The 20,847-nt window shown below is 47.2% G+C and overlaps 1 protein-coding gene across 1 annotated transcript in view; it reads right to left on the bottom strand.

The window, feature by feature from the left end:
• BTBD3 (BTB domain containing 3) overlaps positions 1–20,585 on the bottom strand; it is a 74,965-nt gene extending 54,380 nt beyond the window's left edge. The window contains exon 1 of the mRNA XM_086927720.1: positions 20,453–20,585. The gene's annotated coding sequence lies outside the window, so the exon portion shown is untranslated. The remainder of the gene's footprint in view (positions 1–20,452) is intronic.
• Between the last annotated feature and the right edge of the window lie 262 nt (positions 20,586–20,847).

The following is a 20,847-nucleotide window of genomic DNA, read 5'->3' as shown; positions in this document are numbered from 1 at the left end:
AGCCCTTTAATAAGCTCCCTGGTCTCCCAGGGGGGCTGCAGATTTCATTTCTTCCTGCGCCCCCCTCCCACCTGATATGTTATGTTATGTTAAAAGTACTTTTATAGCGCACTTACACCCAACGGTTTCACTTCCCTGTACATGCCAGGCTGTGTCTTTTGAAGTGCCAGAAAGCTACTTGGTCCAACTGAGAAAGGGAGAAGGAGTCGTAACAAAACCGCTGAACTCCGTAAAAATTATTTTTTCCCCAGGAAGGGTAAGCTGAGAATGCAGCTTTTCCGTACATCTGTGAGACATCAGGCTCTGTGAAACCTCAGTCACTCCCGAAAAGCCGTACGTAGGAGGGGAAGGGCAGTCCTTTCTGTCGGCCCCACTGCTGCCTGGGAATATATTTTTAAAGAGAAGCTCACATGTTCGACTCTTTGATGTAGCTGAAACTTTGATCATTGCATGGCAAGCTTTTCGCCAAGTGAATAGTTGGGTTCATTGGCCGGTAGCTGGGCTCTTGGACAGCTGTGCTTTCCAGTGGACACCTGGTTTGAGCAGCGGAAATCTAGTCTCCGGTGAGCAGTCATGGTGTTCAACTGGCTGCTGTGATCTGCAGCGGCGAGCCCTATTCTTCAGTTGGCAGAAGCTCTCGTCGGTGGGCATCGGTGAGCACCATTGGGCGACTGTATTAAGCAAAAGACTAATCCATTATCCTACAGCGGGCTGATTGCTTCACGTGTCCGATGTTGTTTCCAGGAGCCAGTCATGTGCTGCAGCCCAGGTCTTCCTCCCCAGTAAGCAGCGTCATTCTCCAGGCAAGAGACGCATCCTCATGGTGACAGACCTATCATCCGACGGGCAGCTTCGCTTTCCTGTTGACAGTTCTGTATTTACAGCCAGAGCCTGGCGCCCCTCACCACAGCGCCCCTCACCACATCCTCCACCGACCATAACAAAACTGGTGTGGGACAAGGCCAGTGGTTCCTCTGATGAGTGGTTCACCTGGCTCGGACAGAGCCCCCACCCCCGTGGTGGACAGCCTGGGTGGCCATGGGTGTGTAAATCATTCCAGATGCCCAGCTCGTCCTACTCCTGGCATGTGGAAATCACTCTGGTTTATTGGATGCTTCCAAACCTAAAGTGTTTAGGTTAAACAAGACTACAAACCCCATCACACAAAGGGAAAATAAAAACGGGAACCTATGAGCTATTCACCAATAGAACTGGGAAAGTTGAGAGCTATGTTACTCCTAAAATCGGTTTTGGGGTATGGGGTGGCTGGGTCAGATGGCACTCTTTTCCCACAAAGTCTCGTACAACCCACAATACAGAGCCTCGCTCTGTCCGCTCGCACGCTTTGCGTTTAGGACGTGTGGGATGGACCCAGCTTCCCAGCTCGTATAAACGCAGAGTAAGTGCTGGGGTTTGCATAAGAAAGGCCAGAGAGCAGCCTAAAAGAGGTGCTAGCTGCTACCGCGGTGCCCCATCGCCTCCTTCTCTGACCCCCAACTCGTAGGGCTGATAGAAGCCCCAGCACTGACCTGCCCTCCCAGCTGCAAGGGCTCCAGACTGACTGCATTACGGATGCTGGGAGAGCTGTATAGTATTTGTATAAATGAAATTATAACTTACGGTATGAGTGTTTAATTTCCTTGAAGCGGCTTCTGAGCATCCTGTGGTCGTCTAGAAATCTGAAGACCGGCATTTGCAGGAAAGGAGGCAGGTCGGTGCGGGCGACGGTGCCCCCGAAGACCACAACAAAAAAAAATGGCGGCTGCAAACGGACGTACATTTTGTATTCGGGGCGTGTTTTGGCGTTCTGAGTGACGGGTGACGTCACAGTCGAAAGAACGCAAAAAAACACGCCCCCGAATCCGAAAGAGGCGTGGCTTTATTGGAGTGACGCCTGTCTCCTCCAATGGCTGGCCTCCGTTTAGGAAGCCAGCCAATGGAGGAGAGAGGCGGGTTCAAGCCTCCATACTCCAAATCATTAAATCTCCTCCCGGAGACTGCGCAAGCGCAGCCTCCGGTCCTCGACCTAAACAGCATTACATCCAGAGAAAAGTGGCGGTAACCATAAGAAGCAGATCCCACTTTCCTACACAGTCCTTCTTTTGAGTTCTAGTCCTCTGGTTCATCAGGTGCAGTCCTTCTGTTTTCCACAGGTTCAGTTGTGTTATAAGGAAGGTAGCCAGGTGTGCCACTTTTATGCCTGACACTAGATTGTGGGTGGAGCAGACTCTACAACAGTAGGCAGACCCTCCAGGATTTTGCGATGCACAAAACAATTAGGAAATCAGCTGACTAGCCTGATGACCGCAAAATTAAACTTTTAGGCTGGAAAAAAGGTCTCCAGCTGACAGCCCAAAACATTGTGTAATTTTATTGGCGGTATGCACACACGTCACTATGTGGCGCTGTACAGCCTTAATAGCTGCCTGTTTTCTCGAAAGACAAGAAAACAAAAGTAGCCCTTCACTGGCAAACATGCTTAACTAATAACAGAAGTTAAGTTGTATTTCTCTTCATATAGTACAGCTGTTAAAATGTTCCAGGAATCCATTATCATGAAACACGGCTTAGCATCTTCTATAGTGTTAGGAGTAAATGGTTAAGGGCTGTGAATTTCTCCCTAAATAATACTTTTATTTAATTTTAGTGTTCCCTCGATTGTTACAGGTCTTTTCACTGCGCATGCTGACAATGAAGTACTTAAACTGAAAACATCACAGTCTTTTCACATCGGTATTCAAAGCCATCACACAAAGTCCTCGTCGAGGCTGATTGGTGTACGATAATTGATTAGAGTCAGGTGTATTAAGTGCCATGAATACACATTCTGGAAATACTGAGCAGTAATAGAGGACCATGCAGCCTCTGTCTCTTCTCAAAGGAGGTCTGCACACAGAACTACCATAGTATCAAAATACTGCACTGGGAAAGCAAGCATGGGTAACATGCAGACCTTTAGAGGTCTATTTACATAGAGTGCACCAGTGTAGGAGCGATTGTACGACTTGCAGCAACATTTTGTATTAATTCAATCAATTTAAAAATGTATTCTGTGATTAATAACAATCATTAAAACAACAATGACAACAGTAACACTTGCACCAACTGACTATCGGGTTTCACTTAAGCCCTGGTCATTCAATGCAACTGTTGGTTTCGTTCTTGTGCCGAGAGGTGAAAAATTGCAAAGGCACTGGTAAATATTGGTGCCACATGCACCAATAGGAATGTGATCCCACAAGAATGAATAAAATCAGTTGTGTATATCGTGAGGAGAATAGCAGCAACCCAGTTTCAGTTCTAACATTCACTTCCTAGCTATGAGACATTTTCAGTATGGAATACCATAGCAAGTGACGCTGTAAAAGGTTCTTCATTGTATTTACTCAGTTTATGTGCCAATAAGAAGTGGCGATGGAGCGTCTGTTAAACAACAGTTTTATATGACATTGTGACCAACGTACAGAGCCTGCAGTGTGCACAAAGACTGTTCTAATTAGTGCAAAGGTAATTAACATACATGGTTACCGTCTATGCATTGTACAGAAGCTATGTCCTTCACAGACCCATCCGCTGTGCACGCGCATCAGTTTACACACACGTCAGACACATGCCTGAGTCACCCTTGCACCGTATTCGTATGTACCGCCTGGGATACATTTCTCTCTCTCCTCTCACTTGCACTCTCTCACACACACATTGGTGGATGCTAAATCATACCCCCCTACAGATTGTAGTGGAGCCGCTGAGTCTAATCATACAGGCATTCCTAGGCCTCAGAGTAAATAGGACCCCTAAAGTGTGGGGGCTACTGTGTGCTAAAGAGGCTGCAGGCGCCTGCACAATGCCACCCACATAACTACCACAAAGCACACCACATAGCGCCCACACTAGACAACAAAATACAAATGCCAAAGCATGCACAAGCACGACACATACATGCATATAAATGAACCAGATACGTGCATACACACTTCATACACCACCCAGAAGCATACACACAGACACTGAACATTCACACAACTGATGCACAGAACACAATAAGCTCACATATCTCAGACACAGACCAGCTCCCTGAAACACCCACTCAGGGCATAGATGCATGCAGGCATTTATACACATACCCTTAATATACACTAAACACTAAATGCACAAGCCAGACAGACACAGACAGACACAACTCGGACATCAGCATTTTGGCGCTGTAGCCGGTTTAACAAGTTGCAGCAGAATGAGGAATAAAGGAATTTAGAATAAAACAATTTCCTGGTTTTGCAGTAGTTTGCACAAGTGAGAATGTGTAGCGGAAGCTTGTTCCGATGAAAGGGGGCAAGGTAAGATAAGACGCGATTGCGGAATACGGGAAACACAGACACCGTGACCTTTCCTAAACGGCAGTGAGGAATCGAAAAAGACGACTGCTTCAGGATAAGGAGTGCAGTAACACTGGCTTGCACACCCAGGACGAAGAACCAGGGGAGGCAACAACCGCTGGAAACGGATGGAAGGGGCTAGAGACAGCAAACCGGCAGAGAACTGAGGGAAGGGGCATGGATTCAAGGAACAGGAAGCCAAGCACTGGCTCCTCAGCAAACCAAAGTATACTAGAGTGAAGTGAATGGGTTTGCTGTCCTGGGATGAGCTCTGTTGCAGTAATGCAGCAGCAGGGGCGAGGACTCGGCGACTTCTTGGGGCGGCCGTGGTTGCGAAATGGCATGAAGAAAAGCGCCGCCATTTTCAGATTCGGGGGCGTGTTTTTTGCGCTCTGAGTGACAGATGACGTCACAGGGCTAAAGAATGCAAAAAAATCACGCCCCCGAATCCGATAAAGACGGAGCCTATTCGGAGGGACAGCTCTCTCCTCCAATGGCTGGCCTCCGTTTAGGAAGCGAGCCAATGGGGGAAGAGGCAAAAATAGAGGCGGAACAAATAGTCCCACTAAGAATCATTAATTCTCGGACTCTATTACCGAGACCTAAAAAACAGTTCTTTTTAGAACTACCTCCATTTTATAATAAAATGCTACATTTTTAAAAAACTCTGTCATTCTTTTTTCCCCATGGTACGCTCCCCCCACGCAAATCTAAAAAAAAGATTTATTTTTTTTGCCCCGCGGGGCCCTTTATGGCCCCCACATCAAACCTAAGGGGTCAGGGAGGGGGGGTCTACCCTGCCCCTTTTTGGTCATTTCCCCCTTTGTTTTTGCCACCTCTTGTGTCTCGATCCTACCGAGACAGAAGATGGCGGCCGCTCTGGACTGTTTGGAATGTTGACAGACACCCGAGAGCCAATCTGCTTGCGAACTCGCGTAGCGCACTGGAGCGCGCCCCGATGCGCGTACCGGGGAGCGCTTATAGATATATATATATATTTTTTTTTTAACCTAAATTACTCAAAATCCACTGGAGCACATATCTTGAGACATAGCAAAGGCACATCGGGCTACCAGTCCCTACAATTTTGCCAAGTTTTGTGAAAATCCATTCAGCCGTTCGGGCTAAAAGTGAGTCCAACCGCCGTATGGAAATTAACATGGGGAAAACACGTTTTGGGACCCCCTTTAATCTCGGCCCCCGCTTGACGAATTCCCCCCAACCTTTCAGGGAAGGAGCGAGGCAAATTTAAGGAAAATTACAGGCAGATTCCTCAACCGGCGCCAAAGTTATTCCCAATAGAATGTTGCGGATTTCCTATGGAAAACAATCCTAACTATAACTACCTACTGGCGACTGTGAGCAAGGGCGGATGCCCGAAACGCGTCAGATTTTGTTGGACTCAACCTTTTAATAAACTTTGTGTCTTCATCTACGCTGGATTCGTGTGGTTTTCCTGGGTCGTTTGTTGCACGGAGCCCACGGAGCTTTGGAAACTGCCGATATATATATATATATATCGTGACCAAGCCTGCTGGGTCAGGCGAAACGCATTGAAAGCGACTAAAGAATAAAAAGAAGGTTTTTCACCACGTTGTTGTCGTCTCCTCGTCAAATCAACTGTCGGGGTTTTGAGCTCGTAATATATAGATATATATATATATATATATATATATATATATATATATATATATATATATATATATATATATATAAAAAATGGCCCAGGCTCGTGAAATGGGGCCTGTCCCCCGAGCAGAAATCGACCCCCTCCCGTTTTTTTTTTTTTAATTGAGTCAGGCCCTTGGGATTGAGGTCCACAGGGCCCAAAATGGATCAAGAGAAGGGGGGGCCACATAGCCCCTCCTTCCTAAACAAAAAAAAAATCAGAAGCCAGCAACTTGCCAGAGGCCCGCCCCCTCTCTGCACTACTCTGCAAAAGTGCCTTCTGGCACGCTCTTGGTTGGGGGCCGAAGTCCCCTTTGCTGCTGCAAGTCCTTAGGGGGCAACTAGCTCACCTGTTAGCTCCAGCAAGCCCCACACAGTGGGATTGTTGAGAGGTGGTCAGAGGCCACGCCCCTATTTTCACCACTCTGCAAACGTGCCTCTCAGCGCACTGGTGGTGAGGCAATGAGGTCCCTTTGCGCCCTCAGGACTAAAGTGGACTTTATCTCCCAAGCAGCAGTACGCCAGGAAGCGTGTTTGCAGAGTGGTGGAGAAAAGAGGTGTAGCCTCTGACTGCCTCTCAGCAATCCAGCTGTGTGGGGATTACTAGAGGTAACAGGAGGGATAGTTCGTTCCCAGGGATGCTCAAGAGGCAAGGGGACTTCATCCCGAGCACAGAGTGGTGAAGAAAGGGGGAGTGGCCTGCGACCAGCTCTCACCAATCCCACTGTGTGGGGCTTACAGGTAGGCTATTTAGCCTTTGAGGAGCCTCAGCAGCGAAGGGGACTTCATCCCCCAACCAAGAGCGCAGCAGGAGGTGCTTTTGCAGACCGGTGGAGAAAGGGGGCGTGGCCTGGTTTGAGAACTAAGCAATCCTGCTGTGTGGGACTTACTGGTGGTAACAGGAGGGGTAGATGGCCCACAAGTGCGTCCTTGGGGCCAACTACCTCTCATGTTACCTCCAGTAAGTCCCACACAGTAGGATTGCTACAAGGTCTTCGAAGGCCACCCCCCCTGTCTCACCACTCTGTCTCAATACTGGTTGGGGGATGATGTCCACTTTACTCCAGAGGGACCTTGGTGGCCAAGAGCCCTTCCTGGTGCCTCCTATAACTCCCTGCAGCAGAATTCCTGAGGGCTGGTTAGAGGTTCAGCTCATTTTCTCCATCACTCTGCAAATGCGACTGCTAGTTAAAAATTCACTATAAAACAAAGGTTACATGTAAGTAATAGTTATCAAATAGAATTTATAAAACCTCAGCAATTCACTAAAAAAACAAAGGTTACAATAACGTTATAGTGAGCTTATAGAATTTTAAAAACCTTAGAAATTCACCCAAAAAAAACAAAGGTTACAGGGACGTTATAGTTAGGCTGACATTTCACTCGTACAAAACCAGAGAAATTCTGCCGTTATAGTTAGCTGAGCTATTTATAACTCGGGCTGCCGTAATGCACTGCTGATGATATCACATATAACATCACTCATGACATGGTCAGGGACATCAATGATGACATCATCCACATAATCTCTGATGCACTTACTCACACTCCAACATTTAACCTTCCATACACTCAATCCAAATGGGAGACTGCCATTCTCGAAACCATTGAAACACCAATACCAGTACTTACACACCCACACCGATTTATAGGTCTACACACACATCCACTAACTCACCCACACAACCACTCATACAACCAGTCACTCACCAATACAGCCACTAAACCATTCATTCACCCACACAGACACTTGCACACCGTCAGTCACCCATAGAGCTACCACACACCTAGTCTCTCACCCAAAGAGTGAATCACACTCCCACTTACTCACCTATACAGTTACACACACACCACCTCACTTATTCATACAGATACTAACACATACTCTCTTATAGAGTTACTGACATAAGCACGCTCACCATTACTCACTCACAGACAGTCACTTTATATACTCCAACACTCACATACACTACCTCTCACATATGCAGTTACTTACCCAGATACCAGAGACATCCATTCACTCACCGACACAGCCATACACACACTCACTCACCCATACAGCCCCTCGCTAATGCACTCATGAACCCATACACCCAGTCCTTCACCCACTCACACATCCATGCAGGGAGTCACATACCCCCTCACCCTCCCACACAGACATCGATAAAGATACTCAGACAACCAATCAAAAACCCATGTAGACACTCATGTAGGTACTCACCAACCCATGCAGCCACTTACACACCAACTGACAGACTGATACAAACATTCACACAGATTAGTCATTCACCCATACATTCACTGACGGGTATAATCACTCACAGTCAGTCACCATTCTTCAATATACCTGGTGTGTGTGTGTATATATAATATTCTCAAGCTTTTTAGAAACACTCACTGGATGATGTCATGAGTGATGTCATTGGAGATGTCATCAGTGATGTCACTAACCATGTCATGAGTGATGTAATATGTGACGTCATCAGCAGTGCATTGCGGGAGCAGGAGTTATAAGTTTTGTACGAGTTAAATGGCAGCCTAACTATAACATTACTGTAACCTGTGGTTATTTTCAGTGAATATATATATTTTACCCAGTAGGTAGTTATAGTTAGGACCATGCTTCCATTGGAAAAGCATTTTTTGACTTGGCTATAACTTTGGCGTAGTTTCACCAATCTTCATGAAATATTCTCAAAAAAGTGTCAAGGTAGGTCTGTGTGTCATGGGCAGTTTGGGTGTGAACCATGCAGTGGGTACCAAGAAATAGAGGCACAAAATAAGGGTGCATTTGTAATGTTAATTCCCATAGGAACGCGCTATCGAACATATAGCTATAACTGCTGAACGAAATGACAGTCGTTTTTGAGAAACGTAAGTTAACATTTATAGTGATATCTCTGGCCGTGGATATTTAGTGACAATTTTGTGGTTAATCACGACTGTGTGCACCAACGGGAACGCTGTGATGGTGGGGCGTGGCTACAAGCCAGCATGGCGGACAAAAGCAGCTAGAGCTCAGTCTTCAATCCCTCGGTTCTCCTAAAAAACTCCTGCATCCCAGGCCATCCTCACCTGAACAACGAAGGGGTGGACTGGAAACCAACCACAATCGCCGATGTTGACCCCAAAAATCCGCATGAGCACAATACCCCAGTGGAAAAGAATTCTAATGCCTGCGGCATTTACGCTCCGAATACGATCGCGTAAAACGAGACCGGAGGAAATGGCTGTGACAGCAGCGATGCCCGCGACTGCGTCAGTGTGGAGCTGAGGTCAGGCGTGAGCTGGAAGGTAAACACAGACAATATCGGAGGCCTGGCGGAGCCGCCTTACCACTGAGGACCGACCTTCTCCTGGGAGAGATCACCGGACGGCCACGACCGCGCTCCCCTCTTCGAGTGCGTGCAGGAGGAGGCCTGGAGCTCCGTGCCTGGAGGCCCCGTGGCAACAGCTGCTCTTGGACAGTGACGAGCAACGCAAGGTGAGGCCCTGGGTGGAGGAGAGCCGGGGGCTCAATGCGAAGATCTCCGCCATGCACTCATCGCCTGTGTGTGAAGGAGGCAGGAAGACGCAACCGACAAGCCACGGAGAGAAGCCTAGCGCGCCAGGTCCTGCCTGTACACGTTGATGATACCAAGCCCAACGAGACATACAACCAACTGTGCCCACATATTGAGGTGCGAGGCGCCGAGGTCGGTACCGGAGCTCAGTTGGGGAGCTGGTAGAAGAAGGGAGCCTCTTGTAGGCCAGACAACAGGCCTTGTTGTAGTGCCTATGGGGTGGGCCCCCACAGAACAATCTGGTGGTGAACCTGGATGGCATCGGCATTGTGGAGTAGCTGCCACACCCTGTGCTCCTGTCAGGAGCAGGGCCCGGTGAGCCCGGGGGCCGGATCGGGCCCAGGTCACAGTGACAGGGTGCGCATGTGACATTCTAAGGCATTTTCAGCACACGCTGGAGGCATACTATCTCTCCTGGAAAGTACTTACCATGGTGGGCAGGCATTATTGACAGTGGAAGGGGCACTGAGGGAGCTTTCCCTGAGGAGGGGACATTGCCTAGTACCTGGTGAAGCCCACTTGAGTTGCGCCTCCGTGGGGAGGATCTGGTTGCGCTGTACGTGGGCAAGAGCCACAGACAGACAGTTGGTCGCAAGAGGCCAAGAACAAGCACCTGGTCCTCAGCTGTGCTATCACGCTGGTCATGGTTGCCATTCCCCCGCAGACATCGTTGTCACCCCGCATGCCCATGGCATAGTGTGCCCTACGTTCAGTCACACTGGGTAAGATCTCTGCTTGATACACCCTACATCTCAACTGGACTGTGTTGCCCAAGCTGACACACACTACATTACTGGTACGGTCACTGACCGCACATGGTAAATGCCTTCAGCACAGCAGCTAGCAATGGGCCGGCTACGCACTAACACTCAGCAAACTAACGTGTGGGCTGACAGTTCCGAATCAGCGCGCATGGATGGAGATGATGCTAGCGGCGCGCCGCACACTGCACTCTCTGCCAAACTCGGCTTGGCGGCAGTGGAGAAGATCGGGCCACATTAGACCAGAAAAGATCCTCACTGGAGTCCAAAATCGAATAGAACACCTCGGAGTTCCCCCTACTGCACGCTGACCATTATAAATTGGCAGAACGGGTCCACTCGCAAGACCAATCCCTAACGGAACTGAAACCCAGAACCCAAAGCCATACTGCTGCTCTACCAGACCTGCTGGACCGCATGCAAGCACTAGAGTACAGACTTGAGGATGCAGAAGGGAGTTCACGCAGCAACAATGTCCGGGTGGTGGGCCTCCCAGAGGGAGAAGAAAGGGCGTAGCCCAGAAGAATATGTTGAGCGCTGGCTCCAAAATATCTTGCCACACGGAGCACTGTTGTCGTACTTCGTAGTTGAGAGGGCGCACCAAGTGCCGGCCCACAGGCCTCCTCAACTATAGGGACAGAGATGTTGTGCTGTGGGAGACCCGCAAGAAGACAGATCTCAGGGTCCATGGAAATCCAGCCATGGCGTTCCCAGACTACATGGCGCAGGTGCAGCGACGCAGGAGTACTTACACCGCAGTAAAGCGTCAGCTTTGTGAACTGGAGCTCAGCTACTCCCAGTTGTTCCCAGCTAGACTGAGAGTGGTGGCGAAAGGTGTGATCCGCTTCTTTGATTCGTCTGCTGAGGTCTGGGACTGTTTCGAGGAGTCGGAGCTGTGAACGGAGCCAAAGCTCTGCAGTGGATTCCTCTAAGATGCCAGACAGAAGAAATCGTCGACGTGGCAGGTGTGGACGTTCGAAAAATGTGGCTTTTGCCTCCGCAGCACCTGATCCAGAACAGAGGAGGATGGAAAGACAAGACACCATACAATTGGCTACCGCCATCGGGACCGCAGTGTACCGGTGAGACCAGGATCTGAGCCCCTACTGCACAAAGCTCCAGGTATACCAAAACACAAATTTCACATGCACCCACGAGCAGGTATCAGCTAGGATGGCTGGCAGTAACACTCTGACACAGAGGGAAAACTACATCCTAAGCACCCCCACCACACATATACCCTTACATGAAACCACAACAAATTGATATTGCCATAGTTGGGCACTCCAGTTTGGAGAATAATGACTACTGACTTCGGCCGCAATAGTTATGCATGTTACTGTTCAAGCAGATGTTTTGTTTCTCCCAGAGCGCACACATACACCACATGAACCATCATGTCTTACTTGCCTTGGGTTTCCCTCAAATTGATATGACATCCAGGTATGAGACAAGTTAACGTAGTCACATGGAACGTGCAAGGTATGCACACACCTACACGTAGATAGTCAATCCTTTTATATCTGAAGCACCGATCCGCTGGCATTGCTCTATTACAGGAAACATACGACATGTAGAATTAGAAGGCTTGCGTAGGAGGTGAAGAGGCCAAGTTTATGGTACCACTTACTCAGATCACGCGCACGGCACATTAGTATGGATAAAAGCTGGAGTCCCATTCATATGCGAAGGGGAAATGGTTAACGCCGAGGGCAGGTATGTGTTCATGAGAGGTCGGTTTAATGGTCAAATAATATTGATAGTCTCCATCTACGCCACAAATATAGAACATTTTCTTGTCCGCCTCACAGGGGCACTTGCCAATGGGGTGGAATACCATGGCTGCTGGGAGGAGACTTCAATTCAGTGCTAAATGTAGAGCTAGATAGCTCATCCCCACCCCTCACTAGAACCACCGCCACATCCAACGCGCAAGCCCTGACAGATTGGCTCATGTACTGGGCACTACTAGACATATGGCGCACCCTCAATCCAGACATGCGGGTTTACTCACACTACCCTGCAGTACATGGTCTCCATGTGCAACTCAACTGTTTGGTGGGACCACAAGTACTACTCCCCCTTGTTTGGCAAATAGAAGATCTAGGCTGGATGCACTTTGACCATATCCCCCTTCTTTTACAGCTCACCTGGGAGGTAGATCGGCCCCCGGTCCCCATATGAAAAATCCAGCCCGCTGCACTGGAGGACCCAGCATTTCACTCGTCACTAAGGACGGCAATCTTGGCATATTGCACAATAAAAGAGGGCACAAAAGGAATACACTAGTAAAATGGGAAGCATTCAAAGTAACGATGAGAGGACTATGCATGGGAGCCACCTGGAATATCCATAAGCAACTATTTAACTCGCTCAAGAAAATAGAGTCACAGCTATGGAAATATAAGCAGGTAGGGGAGGGGGTGGGCAGGGACTCAAGTCGTCTAGAGGTACTGTGCGCAGATCACGGCGAGCACCTGGAACGCCATCGCTGCCACAACTATGTAGCACAGACACCCAACTGCATCAGTTCCGGGGGCGCTGTAGTGAACATGGTCTGGAGAGGTTCTTACGCTTTTTACAATTACAGGTGGCAACAGCGGCACATAGGGAAGTGCTCAACGTATTAATCTTGCTGGAGGAGATCAGAGATGCCATTGCGTCCTTGGCCACAGAGAAATCACTGAGACTGGATGGACTGCCAGCAGAATATTATAAAGCAAACACAAGATGATGATGGACGGAGCGCTGAAACTTTTCAGACACTCACACTCAGTCACAGATCTGGGTTGAATCCATCATCAATCTTTAGCTCACTTCACCCCCTCAGTTCAGACCCAGCTATATGCAAATCAGTCTTGACCCTGTGCCTCATGGGAACAGTCCAGCCCAAACTGCCAAGCCAGATCTTGCCCTGAACCGGAAACAAGCATCCTGGGACCAGTTTCTGGGTAACACCCTTCATCAGCCAGGCTAGCTTGAACCCAGTGGCAAAGTGAGCAAGTGACCCACGTCTGGGCATACCCTGCCAACTTAGGGCGAACAAAGGAAACACAAGAAGATGATGGACGGAGAGCTGAAATGTTTCACACACTCACCCCCAATCACAGATCTAAGTTGAATCCATCATCGTTCTTTAACTCACTTCGCCACCCCAGTTCCGACACAGCTATATGCACAGGCAGAATATTATAAGGCATATCAGGTATCAATCACGCAGCGCCTCCATGCCCTATATGGAGCTGCCGCAGAGGGGCGTAGACTACTTGTCGAGAGGCGCTCTTAGTATCCCTATTGAAACCCGACAAAAGCCCCATGGAGGTGGGCTCCTACAGGCCTCCTGCTCTGCTCAATACTGAATATAAGATACATGCAAAGGTTTTGGCAGACAGATTGATTCACACGGACCAGAACGGCGTTGTGCCGTTGCATAACACTTCCCATTGCTCTGGCAATAGAGGCGCTAGAGGAGACGAAAGGCATTCGCCTAGGGGATGGTATCCCTTTGGGAGATGGCACACATCGGGTATCGCTTTACGCAGATGAACTCATAATTTACCTTAGAGACATAGAGGGGGTCCCTGGACAGTTGGCTCAAATTCTGCACAAGTTCGCAGTGCTCTCAGGGTTAAAGGTGAATGTCGACAAGTCCTGTATACACTCATTTGATGAGGGGAACCACGACCCGAACCTCATCATTAGTGACAGAAGGGTACAGTGGAGAGAGGACACATTCCGTTACCTAGGTATACGAATATACCGTCAGCTGAAGGATTTATTTAACGGGAATCTGGGCAGAGCGACAACAGCCATTTGATCCCAAATGCAGTTTTGGAGCACACTTCCAATTATCGTAATGGGTGGCGCTCACTAAAGTGGTCACTCTTCCGAGGCTTTTATACTACTTCACAAATCTTCCTGTTTATATTCCTCCTTCCTTCTTTGTCACGTTGGAGAGGCTAGTTAGAGATTTTATATGGGCAGCTCCAGGCATAGAGTGGCACTGAAGAAACTGTATTTTCCCATGGGCCAGGGAGGTTTAGCAGCCCCGTGCTTCGAACACTACTAATTGGCTTCCCAGCTGCATAAGATAGCTGGGTGGCTGGCCGATCGATATCGTGACGAAAGAGCAGCCACCTTACTCACTGTCACAGATTATTAGACTCCTCCACCCTGGCACGAAGACGGGGCCTCCGGAGCCTTTGCTACTCAGAGTGGCATACAAATGTTTTTGCAAGAGCCTCTACATAATCCAGCGTATTACTCCTTATGCACCAGCGATGCCCTTAAAGGGGTCCCCCAGAGAACAGACTGTACTCACAGCAGCTGAACTCTGGGAATGGCAAGAGACGGGTGTTCAAACACTTGGAGATTTATACCGTGACAGAGCGCTTATATCATACATGACACTGGTAGAGGAAGAGGGACTTCCGCCAGGGCAATTCAGGCTGCACCACACGCTGATAACCACGCTCCCGGCGAAGTGGGACGACAAACACACAGAGCCGCAGTCCCAACTTACCACGCAAGTTACATGTAATGGGACAGGGCAGCCACCTCACACGATGGTTCGCAGCCTCATTCAGGACGCATGCAGCTGTAGGCTTGGATTCGCTCAGTCGCAGTGGGGAACAAGATCTAGACTTCCAGCTTTTAGTGGGCTCAGGTGCTAGAAAGCCCAACATGGATCCCCAGAAATATGCAGTTCAGGCAAATTCAGTACTACATAACTCAAAGAGCATACCTCACGCCTGCCAAAATTAAATCGGTACTTTCACAGTGAGGACACCGTGTGCCCGAGATGCTCTGCCTTAGATGCTGATCTAATACACCTGCTTTGGAGCTGCACCCGTCACCACACATATTAGAGGGAAGTGGCCGACATACTGTATAGTTGCACCGAACATGAGATACCTTTTGAATGGCTGACATATCTCCTGCATATATTCTGCAGAACTGCCAGCACCAAGGTACCCTCTCATTTTCTGGACTTAGGCTTAGTGACAGCCAAGAGGCTGATTACTAAAAGATGGAAGGCATCAGACCACCTCCGCTGCCTCCCACTCGCCCTCCCCACATACAGGCATGGCGTCACTCAGTATTAGCATGGGCTAAAGCGGAAAGCATTGCTATTAGACGTGAAGAAACCATGGGCTTACGGCAGGTCCCCTTTGCCGCATATTGGGATGCAATCCTGGCAGAGCTACAACAGAACACGGATGAGGGGGGAGGGGACCCCCAGTGGAATAACACTGCGGACGGAAATCGCTTGTGTGCACCACAGTTCCAAATGGTCCGTGACAATTTGACACTAGATATACATCTGATCCACACACATACACATCTACACGTCACAGTAGGAAGGCAATGCATAGAAAGCAGACATTGAAATTATAAACAAGATCTGCGCTGGGTGGGGTGCTACCGGTTGACTTAATGTTTTTCTTTGATTTCTCGGTTCTCGTCAACTATATGGACACACCAACTATGCTGGTGATGGAGCAAGGACTCATAGAAAAGAGACTTGCACGGACGCAATCCTCTCATGTAACTTCTAACCTTGTATTAACCTTGTTTGCTGAAAATTAATATGTACAAATAAATTTACAAGAAGATGAAGCTTGCCTATGTGTTTTACTAACAAGTAACTAGAGTGTGATTCTAAAATGGCCGTTAACTGAAAATCTTTAGTATGCATGCGTCCACTGCATCTATGTAGTAGGACGTGCTTTCGCTTGGAGGGAATCTTTTGCGCTTGCGCAGTGGTTGACAAAATGGCTGCTTTGAACGCACATGCTTGGCATCTGCTTTGCTAAAAATGAAAGTACATTATTTTACTACTGCTAACACGAGGAAAGCATTAATAAGTAAATGGGGTTAGAATAGAGATAGGTGGCATACAGTGAAACCATATATTTTTTATTTTAACATTTGTCTTTTTGACTTTTTCAATTGTGCTTATTATGGCCCTTTTTACGTGATCCATAGTCTATTCCCTCCTGACTTGCTGCACATGCGGAATACAATTGAGCTGGAAAAAGTGATGTCATCTTGAATACCGTCCAAGGTTAACAAGGGATACTTTTTCTGGGAAACAAAACAACAGTCCACTGACACGGATGGGAACCTGTGAACTTGTATAATTTGCGACAATAATGAAGTTAATGCGGGTGGGAATAAAGACTCATGAATTAAGTTTGAATAAATAACTAAGGGGATGGGTTTATTAACAAAGGGCTAACTGAAAAGAGTGATATGTAAGCATGGTGTGATGACCACCTCCCATTGCCTGTCCAATCAGAGTTAGGAGTTTCATGATATTGAAACATTATTGGGAGGTACATGCAGATTGTAGGGTATAATTGAGGTAGCTCTTAGCTAGTCAGCTTAGCTTGAGACCGGGATGCTGCCCAAAGAGACTTCGATGCTGAATGCTGCAGAGACCGAGATGCTGTCAGAGTGACGAGAGATGCAGAAGAACCAAATTGTATAATCATATATCTTAAGCTAATTAATTTAGAAGATCGCAGAAGAATCTCGAGAAGGAAGAGAGGGTTAGAGAGGAGTGCTACGCAAGCGTCGGTGATAGAGAGGTCATCTGTCCTGTACGGATTCCTGTCCTGAAGCCTTCGGTCGACAAATCTTCCCTTGGGGATACTTCCCAGCCCCTTGGCCAGGGGGTTAGTTTTCACACCATACTCTGTAATTACAATTATATAGTCTGTTATGTGCCTATGACCTTTTCTTTCTATCCTCTTCTTTCCATGCATTGTCAATGCGTAGTATAATTGAATGCATTTGATAATTGATTTAATGAATCTTCCGACCCATGAATAGACGGAGACTGTTCTGTACTTTGTAAGTGTTTCACATGACTTTATTTAGAGAAAGATTTAAAACACTTCCAGACTTTGTGATCATTTACATTTTACAAGTAAGTTGTTTAATGTCATTTCACCATCAACTAGTTAAACTAATGGTTTATCGACCAGAGGAAAATAACTTTTTGATCAGTGGAAAATTGGTTAGGAACCAGAAATGACTAATCTTGGTAAGGTAAGAAATTAATAAAAATATGACCCCAGCGGATTATTACCAGGTGGAGTGAATGTGTGTTTATTGGCTTATGTGAGTATATAATATTAGAGTACCTGTTGCTGGTAACCCGCTGGATCACTGGTAACGGGCTTTATGAATCCTAAAATAATGCAACAGCCTGTATGTTTTGCTCAACAGTGGTCTACACACATTCGCAACAGTTATTGAGATATACTATTTGTTTATACAGCATGCTGTGCTGAAATTACATCACTGTTGTAACCAGTGACGATTTTGTAAAACCCTCAGGACAAAAGCGATGTAACAAATATGTTCCAAAAATGTGGTAATGATTGTGCAAACATGTATTGACCAATTAAAGTTTAAAAAAATATAATTTTTTTATTAAAAAACAGGAATGCTTCGATTGGCTCGACGCACCCTGCACAGAAAGTTGCAGCTGCCATTTAATTGATCGGAAACTGTTCCCGGGCTGACAATTTCTGTGAAAGGTAACATAACGGACCAGGTTGGAGGTATTCTGACCCCATGTTGGAGAAATGGTGGTGTTAGTGACATACGTTATATGTCCAAAATGTATATTTTAAATCGTGTGAGTTATTCGAGACGTCGTGCGGCCTCCATGTACAATCCCAGGGGTGTTGCAAGTATTGCAGCAACACCGCAAATATTGGTGGAAATATAAAACACAAAGTATCTATATTTTTTATAAACACCCTCGCTGGCCACAGTCACAAACTCATGTACTTACTCACATATCCACTCAGACACTCATACACCCACTCACATACTCACTCAGCCACTAATGCAGAGACCCATGTATGTACTCACATAAGAACTTAGAGGCTCATACACCCATCTACAGATGCACTCAGAGACACATGTGACTATTCACATTTGAGTGAGATCTGAGCCCAACTATAAGATTCCAGTAAACTTTGGGTTTTTTCAGTGTATATGTATATACACACACACACATATATTGGGTTTTTACTCACCTGCAAAGTACTTACATTTTTGTTGTGAAAGGCATGCGTAATAAAGGCATATGCTTAGAAAAACAATTTGTGGCATGCAAATGTGTGGTAAAGACTAATGCGTTGTAATGGTCACCTTGTAAAGGCATGCTTGGTAATGGCATGCGAGGTTCCGTCATACAACCCATTGAGAGGGTGGCGCCCTGAGAGGGGGCTTGAGAATTAAAGCGTAGTGGGCCTTATCAATCATAAAATCCTCAATAAATTCCTCAAATGAGATCCAGATCTTCAATCATGTCTTGATAAACTGCTCAGGGTTAGTGCTTTAGTGTTCCTCTGGTATACTCATAATTCTGAGATTTATTCTATGCGCCTGTCGCTTTGCATCTTCATTAGTTTCTTCAAGGCATTTTGTGGTAATTGAAATGTGAGCCAGTGTGTATCAGGGTCTGAAGGGAATTTTCTACTATTGAGACCAGTTCTTATACCTCTGTAATCCTGTTGACCACATTCCTGAGATTTTGTCTGGCCAAAGAAATATCCAAGTGAACCAGTGATGTGTGAGACTCACATGGCCAGTAAGAATCTCTATTGTGGTCACAGCATGGTTAGCCTCACCAGCTGCTAGTGTCGGCAGGTGTTCTGCTGCTCCACCTGATATTGATTTAGTGTATTTTGCCATGCATGTTTGTTGCGAGGCAGAGGGCCCTCTGACTCAGACTTTTGCTGCAGGAATTAGCTACTTTTAACTCAGACAGGTACCTTGGGACTGGTCTCCAGCTGTTATAGTATATGGCTCTCGAGTTTCAAGCTCTGTCGACGTGACTGGAAGGGATATCTGAGGTATCAGCTTGTTGATTACCGAAGAGGCCCATGATCATAGGTGACCCCTGTCCTTTGGAAATAGTCTTCCAGATCAGCATTCAGTTAGGAGACTGCCTTAGTCAGCAGCATAACAAACTTCCCAGGACTGCCTCTCTTCAAATCAACCTGTAGACCTTGCTTCGTGACTGAAGTGAATTGTGACAAGTTACATTTAAACCACCCTCTTTCAAAAATGAACACAGTTAGAAGTCGTCACACCCGTCTCAAACGGGGGACCAAGCTAGCTGTGATAGTCTTGTAGCTGCAGTCCGGGGCCAACTTGTTGAAGCATGGGACTTCAGGACAATTGTTCTGTTGTTTCTTTAGTCAAGTCTCAAAAGCAACTCATCCTCACTCACCTACAGCAGCTGTGCGTACTTTTTAGCTTAAATGTGGAGGTCAGAGGCTGACAGGTCGGGATTGATGCTAGGTTTAATAATCAGATATTTAAAGATATATACACGGTTTGTGGTGGGAGCTCATCAGAGTTTGTCCACCACATGCCCCGTTCTGGCTTTCTTCATTAGTCACAAACAGATTTCATTTTAACATATATAATGAGATTAAACACTTGCAGCAGAGATCCCCCGACCCTTAATGTCCGCAAACTACATAAATACAAGTTTCACTAGGGTAGCCCAGATGTGGCTCAAAAATACCTTCCCGATCTGGGTTTCCAGCTCTGTACTTTCAGTCTAGGGCTGCACTATATAGGCAGAATACAAATAACTACTTATTTAATCGTACGTAAAGCAGAAATACACTGGAGGCTCACTTAATATGACAATTTCTGTGCATGCTTAAGCAATACCACTCTACTTAAAGTTTATTAAAAAATCCTTTCGCTAGTAGCATTTTGGGGCACGATCAACACATTGGCTCACACAATCACATAAGGTGCAAAAATTGAAAGGGAGGGTAAAAATAACAATTACAAGGAGTGTCTGGATTAACTGAAAGTTGTAAAGAAGAGAAATCGGCCTTAACGGGAAATCCCAGGTACCCTATTGTTCACAGTACAAAACTGGAAAGGTGGGGGGGGGGGGGCAATACACAGTTTCAGAACATGGCGGCAGGCTGAAGCCGGTCGCTGGGCGGCGAGGACCGGTGGGGAGCTTAACTGGCCACTGCGATGATCTAGGAGTAGGGGCGGGGGGGAACTGAAACGCTGCTCGCCTTGAACTCACCGAAGATCGAGCGCGGCTGCTTTCATGTTTCAGGTGCGCTGCGGCTCGGGCCTGGCATTGAGTCAGTGGAAGCTGAATCAGACGTCGCTGTTGACGCCCGGAGGACGGATCATTTCCTTCCCCTGGACTCAATGAACGGCGTCCTTACGGCGCTGCTGGCACACCAAGGGGAGATTTTGCTTCCGAGGCACAGGGGGCAGAGTCAGCACAAACCGGAATAACTGAGGGAATGTGCCCTTGTTCCGTCGTTCTCAACAGCTCCCCACTGTAAGTGCACCTGCTGCTGTTGCAACATGTTGGCAGCCATTCTAGCATAGTAGCACAGTGGGTGTACAGTCTAGGCCAGGGGTCACAGGGCCGTCAATCTTATAGCGTGTAAGATAGAGCTACCAGTG

Source organism: Lissotriton vulgaris, chromosome 6 (assembly GCF_964263255.1).
Source record: "Lissotriton vulgaris chromosome 6, aLisVul1.2, whole genome shotgun sequence".
NCBI lineage: Eukaryota > Metazoa > Chordata > Amphibia > Caudata > Salamandridae > Lissotriton > Lissotriton vulgaris.
Note: the sequence above shows the minus strand (reverse complement) of the source record. Positions and strands in the feature narration are given on the sequence as shown.